Source organism: Bidens hawaiensis, unplaced genomic scaffold (assembly GCF_021521415.1).
Source record: "Bidens hawaiensis isolate Kalapana, Puna unplaced genomic scaffold, B.hawaiensis_p1.1 tig00001035_1, whole genome shotgun sequence".
Classification (NCBI taxonomy): domain Eukaryota; kingdom Viridiplantae; phylum Streptophyta; class Magnoliopsida; order Asterales; family Asteraceae; genus Bidens; species Bidens hawaiensis.
In genome coordinates, this window is record NW_027491061.1 from 76,187 (window position 1) to 83,983 (window position 7,797).

The 7,797-nt window shown below is 37.8% G+C and overlaps 1 pseudogene; it reads left to right on the forward strand.

Annotated features, from left to right (window-relative positions):
* The first annotated feature begins 319 nt into the window (after window positions 1-319).
* On the forward strand, window positions 320-1,621 carry LOC143556651 (aspartic proteinase nepenthesin-1-like; annotated as a pseudogene).
* The last annotated feature ends 6,176 nt before the right edge of the window (window positions 1,622-7,797 follow it).

Genomic DNA, 7,797 nt, shown 5'->3' on the forward strand with positions numbered 1-7,797 from the left:
GATAACACGTTCTAAAGGAAGGATTTCCTCTGAATGTATAAAAACTAAATTTTTAGCCTTTTTGTCTTCGCCGTAACACACACGTGCAAGTACTTGTTCAAGACAACTGCCAACCGTAGACTCAATGGACCCCAAGTCAACACTGGTCAGCATCACTAAATCATCTGCATGCGTACATATAACGACGACCGAAGACCTGAAGTAAACGTACAGAACTTGAACATGCCCACTTTGCACTCCAAAGGCCAGAATATATCATATATAAGTGCATGCATAGCATGTTCATAAATCATAACACACACCATCTCAACTCTCACTCATGGCTTCATCCATCTTTCACACCTTTTCCTTAATCCTATTCACTTACTCTTAGCATCTTCTACTCGAACCCGAACCATTAGAGAACAAACTGGCTTTCGAGCCACTCTAACTCGTGTTCCTACCGGTCAAACTTTGCCCAAATACACTTCTACAAACTCTTTGATTAATGACCCCTCAGATTCAGTTATAACATCTCCTATGAAAGCTTTCAAAGACGTGTACACTATGAACCTATTCATAGGGACCCCACCAGTGCCATTTTCGGCCATGATGGATACCGGAAGTGACCTCATTTGGACAAAATGCAAGACCAGTGGCTCAGGCAGCTCGTTTGACACTAGTAAGTCCACATCTTATTTCTCTATGGTTGATACATTTTGCTTAGAGTCTGGACTTGGTGACGGTTGCGTACAGAATTACGCCGATGGTAGTAGTTCGGTAAATGTAAGTTTGGGACAAGAGACCTTAATAATTGGGAAAGAGGTGTTTAACAATGTAACGTTTGGATGTGGGACACCTCATGGTGTACCGTACAACGGAATAGTAGGAATGGGGCGTGGGGATTTGTCGTTGGTTTCGCAGTTAAAACAACGCGTGTTCTCGTATTGTCTAGGTTCTAGGTTTGACACAAAAACTAGCAGTGTTTTGTTAACAGGGTCTAAAGCAAGAAGTGAGAATATAAACACCCTAACTATGCCTTTGCTCACACAAGAGGGCAAGCCATATTACTATATATCTCTTGAAGGTATCTCGGTAGGCGAAACCAAACTTCCGGTCACACAATCCGATTTCGCTGTGAGTAACGGAGAAGGAGGGATGATCATCGACTCGGGTACGACCTTCACATACTTGGATGAAAATATTGTTAATATGATTAGCAATGTGTTCTTGAATCAAACAAAGCTTGAAAAGAGTGATGATTATAAGCCATACAAGGGTGTTGAACACTGTTTCAAGTTTCCAGGCAATAATGATAATGTCCCCAAAATGGTTTTTCATTTTGAGAATAATGATTGGGAGTTGCTACCAGAGAATTACATCTACAGAGAAAAAGGTAAAAACGTGGCATGTTTGGCCTTGATAGCCAACAATGAGAAAGAAGATAGTAGTAATGTGTCTATTTTTGGAAACTGGATGCAACAGAACATGATGGTGATTTACAATCTTGACACAGAGAAAGAGACTCTCTCATTTAAGCGTGCAAACTGCAATAAGTATTGAGCGAAGTGATTTCAGATTTCAATGGCGGTCTAGAATAAATTTGTATTGTATTTTAAATGTTTTAATTATTACTTCAGTTGGGTTCACAATCTACTATTATTTTTAGCTGTGGGCGTATATGTACATTGATCGTGGATGTACATATACGCCCTGTAAGCACTTAAACGGGCGTATATGTACATATACTCTCATGTACTTATACGCCGTGTAAATGTGTATATGTATATATTGTTTGTTTGTTTTGATCATTTGTAATTTTTGATTCTGATAATAAAATTTCTCTCTTGTCATTTCTTGCTTCAAATGCTTATCGTTCTTTGAATGTTTACATAGTATCAGAGCATGGTTTCTAGTCATGCTCTTTGTTTTTCACCGATTTTATTTGGGTTTTCTCATATTCTTTGATCTTTTGTGATCAAATTCTGTTTGTTTGGTCATTATTTGATCAAATTCTTCTGTTCTCATCCTAATTCTTTAGGATTTCATCGTTTATTCTTCCCCTTCTGTTCTAGCCATATATTTTCTTCTCAAAATCGTTTCCTTTTCCAAGCGTATATCTACATTCTCCCGTATAAGTCATTTTGACTTATACGTTGTTCTTGTTTGATTGTTTCTTTCTACGTATAAGTGTTTTTGACCGTATAAGTCTTTTGTTACTTATACGCCGTAGATCTGTTTCTTTGCTTATCCGCCGAATAAGTCTCTTATAGACTTATACGTTTCTTTTGTGACTTATACGTTTCTTGCCATATAAGTGTTTCTTTCTTTGTCTTGTGATCTATGGCTAATACGAACACTTTAGCTCCTCCAAACATGACCATTGATCCTTCTAACCCTCTCTATCTCCATCCATCAAATCATCATGGTATAATTCTGGTCTCAAAACTTTTTGATGGAACCAGGGTTGGAGCTTGGAAGAGAGCTATGACCATTGCTCTCTCAGCTAAGAATAAGCTTTGCTTCATTAATAATACTTTGGACATGCCAAGTGAGGAGCAACAGATGGCTGTTTGGCAAAGATGCAACGATATGGTTATCTCGTGGATTCTCAATACTGTTACCCGAGATATAAGCGACAACGTGTTGTATGTTGAGACTGCCCAAGTTTTATGGAATGAGCTTAATGCTCATTATGGTCAAGCAAACGGGGCAAAATTTTAGCAGTTGCAAAAGAATCTTTTTTCAAATCACCCAAGGAAACAATAACATTCATACTTATTTTGCAAAGATGAAGTCTAACTGGGATGGGTTGAATGCAATCAACACTCTACCTTCATGCACTTGTGGGGCAACTCATGCGTTTGCTAAAAGAGACGAGGATCAAAGACTGATTCAATTCCTTGTTGGTCTTAATCCATCTTATGATACAATCAGAAGTAACGTTCTTATGATGCAACCTTTGCCCTCCATCAACCGAGCCTATGGAATCTTAATACAAGATGAAACGCAGAAATAAATTCACACCGCCACCATTGATTTTACCGCATCTTCTGCTTCAATGAATGCAAACAGTGGGTTTCCTTATGTTGTAGGAACTGGAGAGAATCATTGATCATTGGTGTGTACATACTGCAAAAGCATTGGGAATTCGGTTAACAAGTGTTATAAGTTGATTGGTTTTCCCAAAGACTTTAAATTTAACAAAGGGAAAAGATCTACTAACAGTGCTGAAGAACATGGAGACAATATAAAACAACAAGGGATTTCTCAGCAGTAGTATCATGATTTGATGAGTCTAATGCAACAAACTAAAGTTCAACCTGTTGCTAACAATGCTTCTACCATCAATCAACAAACTTTTAGAGGTATAATGTCTTGCAATTTTGCAAAATCTAAATGGATCATTGAAACTAGAGCCAATGATCATATGTTTCATGATCAAACTTTGTTTTCGCACACATCTTTTCTCAAAACTCCTATTTTTATTAATCTTCCCTATGGGACATCTGTCTCAGTTCATCAATCTGGAATTGTTCCTTTAACAGAGAAAATTACTTTGTCAAAAGTTCCTTTTGTGTCACATTTAAAAAACAATCTTCTTTCTGTATCTCGTTTATGTTCGGATACTGATGGTGTTGTTCTTTTATCTAAGCATACTTTTGTTTTGCAGGCCCCTTTTCTGAAGACGCCTGGTGATTTACTAAATGGTCTTTATCTTTTGGAGGCCACCAAGCAGTTATCTGTTAATTTCTTTTATTCGAATAAATTTTGTAATCTTGTTGAACTGGTGATACTTGGCACAATCGCCTTGGTCATCTTCCAAGTTACAAGTTAAAGAAATTACCTTTCATGTCTAGTATTTCTTTGACTTAATTTTTTTTAACTAATTTTGATCATTGTTCTATATGCCCAAAGACAAGACAACAAAAATTGCCTTTTCCAACGATTGTCTAGTCGACTACTAAAATTTTTGATTCAGTTCATATAAGATGTTTGGGGTCCATATCATACATCCACTTACAATGGTTTTCGATATTTTTTAATCATTGTGGACGACTATAGTAGAACCACTTGGACACATTTTCTTTCTACTAAAAGCAATGCTTTTCCAATTCTTCAATCATTTATTGAAATGGTTCATACTCAACTTGGCACTGTTGTAAAATGTGTTCGTTCTAATAATGCTTTTGAACTTGGATCTGGTAATACTCTGCGTGCTTATTTTCTAAATAAAAGCATTATACATCAAACTACTTGTCAAGTTGTGCCTCAACAAAATGGTGTTGTTGAGAGGAAACATAAACATTTACTTGAGACTTCAAGGGCTCTTATGTTTCAGTCTAAGCTCCTAGTTGAATTTTGGGGTGATTATGTTTTTACAGCAACTCATTTAATCAATCGCTTCCCTATTGAAATTTTGAACAATAAAACTCTTTATGAAGTTTTAACAGGGAAGCCTCCATCCTATGAGCACATGAAATCTTTTGGTTGCCTTGCCTATGCTTCAACTTTGTCTTATGAACGGGATAAATTTGCACCTCGTGCAGTGCCTTGTATTTTTCTGGGATATCCTTTTGGTAAAAGGCTTATCGTTTATTCTATCTTGATGCCAATAAGGTTAACATCTCACGAGATGTTGCTTATTTGAGGCTTTGTTTCCCTCAATCACCAAATCCAAAGAAAATTTCTTATTTCCTTCTATTGAACTCGTTAATCAAATTTTTGAGGAACCTACTCCTTCCATTGTTCCTACTCCTTCCGCTATTCCTACTTGTTAGGCCTAGTTTTATGGTTTGAGCTTGACCTGTAAATTAGTTTTATTCGTTTTGGTTTGGGTTTTGGTTGTATATGTTAGCCGAGAACACTTATGTGTTCTCGGTGGGCTTTTGGTGCTTGGGCCCGCCAGGTTGTTGGTGTGCCTATATATAGATGATATTGTATGTAGGGTTAAGGTTGTTCATTCCTAAGTTTGTGATCGATCATTGTAAGTGCTTAAGCACCCGACGTATTTAATAATATACGTGTGTTTTGAAGCAATTCTGTGTTACTTTTACTATTCTTATTCTTGTTCTTGAATCACCGAGTGTTGATATTCCGCACCAATACTCGTTTGGTTGATATCATATTGTAGCGATCAAGATTCGGGACTTACAATTGGTATCAGAGCCTTTGATGAATTCAGGCTCGTTATTGTGATATCAACGGATTCAAGATATCAAGGTTGGGTGGAACTTGTGTTTTTCCGGCGAGGCAGTGTTCGGAGAAGAAGATTAGTCTATTTTTGGATAAAGATTTGGTTTGACTTGAAAAGTTAAATCGAATCCCATTTTAGTTGGAAAGTTGTTACAATTCAGTTGAAGTTTTCTCTGGTTTTCGGCCCCTGCAGTAGTTATCGGCTTCTCGTAGTTCTCGGCTCACAGTAGTTCTCGGCTTAATTAGTGTTCTCGGTCAAGAATTGGTCAACAGAGAGGGTTTTCGGTCAATTTTTTGGTCAACCGTTGAGTTTTCGATTAATCTTTAGTCAACACTTGTGTTCTCGGTCAATCTTTGTTCAATACCTGAGTTCTCGGTCAAAGATTTGGTCAACACTTAGTTCTCGGTCAACGTATTCCATCATACTCTCAGCCCAGTCTACTGTGTTGGGCCCTTTGTATTGGACTTGGATCTCTAACTGGACTTAAAACCCTAATTGGACTTTATCTTATTTGGATTTAAATTAGAATGGCCCAGTTAACTAATGGCAGTAGTTCCATCATGGGCACTGCTACTCGCATACCCCGTTTGTTATCCCATGAAGGGTTCAGCGAGAGGAAATTTCGTTTTGAACATTATGCCAAGACGAAAGACTCAAAAATCTGGAAAAGTATTGTAAGGGGACCTCAAAGGATCACTTATCAAAGAGCTGGTTCTGATGAGGTTCTTGTGAAACCAGTCGTTCAATATGATGATGATGATTTTGCTAAAGTTGAAGAAGATGAGAAAGCCCTGTCTACTCTAACCATGGCACTCTCACCTGAGATTGCCCTTCAATTTAGAGAACTTCAATCTGCCAAAGAGCTATGGGCTGCACTGATAGAAGTTTATGAGGGAAATGAGGATATGAAGAGAAGTCGCCAAGATTTGCTGCGACAAAAGTTTAATATGTTCAATCATGTTATGGGAGAGACATTGGAATCTCAACTTCAGAGGTTTATATCCCTTGTAACTGAAATGAGAACTGCTGGGATCTTTCTGCAAACCTCAGAAATTAACAACAAGTTAGTAAACTCTCTGCCGAAAAATTGGGACATGAATGTTGCAGTTATCAAAAAGACCAAAGATCTTAACAGAATGAGCATGACTGAAATGATTGCCACCATTAAAGCCTGCGATATGGATGATAAACAACGGGCAATAAATCATACTAGTTGTTATAGTGATGCTGGGTATAACGTTGCTTCTAACAGTGCTCTCATGTCTCAAGATAGCTTTTCACTGTTCAGGCCCACTCAACAACCACCACAGGGAAACTTCCAGATGTTTTCATCCACCCTCGGTCAATCATCATCATCCAATTCACCTAATCCAGCTCCAGTATTTTTTACCAAATCTGGTCAGTCTACCAATGACTCTGGTAAAACCACTCCCAGTCTAAATTCCAGCCATATTCCCACTATATCGAAAGAAACTCAAGAAAATATCGTTCTAATGGCGGGATTTATGAATTGTTATCATGCTTTTCTGGCTGGAGACCTGGTTCAACCGGTGGTTACTGCTGAACTATATCAGATTCATCCCGATAATGTTGAAGAAATAGACATCTCGTGGCAAATTGCCATGGCAGTTTTTCGTGCAAAGAAGTTTACTAAGAGGGTAGAAATAATTGGAACATGCCTAGTAATCAAAAAGTGGGTTTTAATAAAGACACCCTCAGATGCTACAACTGTCACGAGCCGGGTCATTTTGCTCGTGAATGCACTAATCCAGCTAAGGATGGAAATACAGAAAGGGCATTGGTTCCAGTTGGGAATGCTCGGGGTGAAGTTGGAGCCAGTTCTTGAAATGGTGAAAGAGGTATGGTTGCTCAAACGTTCTCGTGGGAAGGTCAGATGGCTGCGCTTAACATTGGAAATCAAACTGCAAATTTTGCAACAGTTGAAGACTCTGTAGAGGAAAACACTGCTGAGGAGAAGGTCAAGGAGCTCCAGTTTGTATACATGGCGTTCACTTCTCCGGATTCATCTGAGGTACGTTTTCAACCATGTTCTTTAAATTATGGCGAAAAAATAGAAATGTATAAACTCCATAATGACAATTTAAGTAGAGATATGGAAAGAATAAAATCCGAAAATTTTAAACTTAAGAAAAACAAAAGGGGTTTTGTAGATAAAATAGAAGCTCAAAACAAGGATATTAAAAAACTTTAGTCTTATCTTAGTATAAAAGGCTATCATTATCTAGATGCTCAACAAGAAATCGTTGAGTTAATTGCTAAACTAGAAGCCTCAGAGTTAAAAATTCTAAGTTTAACTAGCAAGTTTGAAAAGGCTGAGTTTAATTTTAAAAAATTCGAAGGCTCCAGTAAAGTTGTCAACTCAATGATTGAGAATCAGTTGTGGTGGAAAGAAAATGAAGGTGAGGGGATAGGATTTAGTCAAGTTCCTCCACCTTATAACCAGAATTATGTCCCTACCCCTGTCACCAAAGAACAGGAAGAAAAGATAAAGGACATGAAATATGGTAAGCAAGACAGGAGTGATGGAACCGGCTGTGCAAATGTCGGTCCATCTACTTCAATTATGAACGATTCTAATGTGTCTACTTCATGTGTAGAGA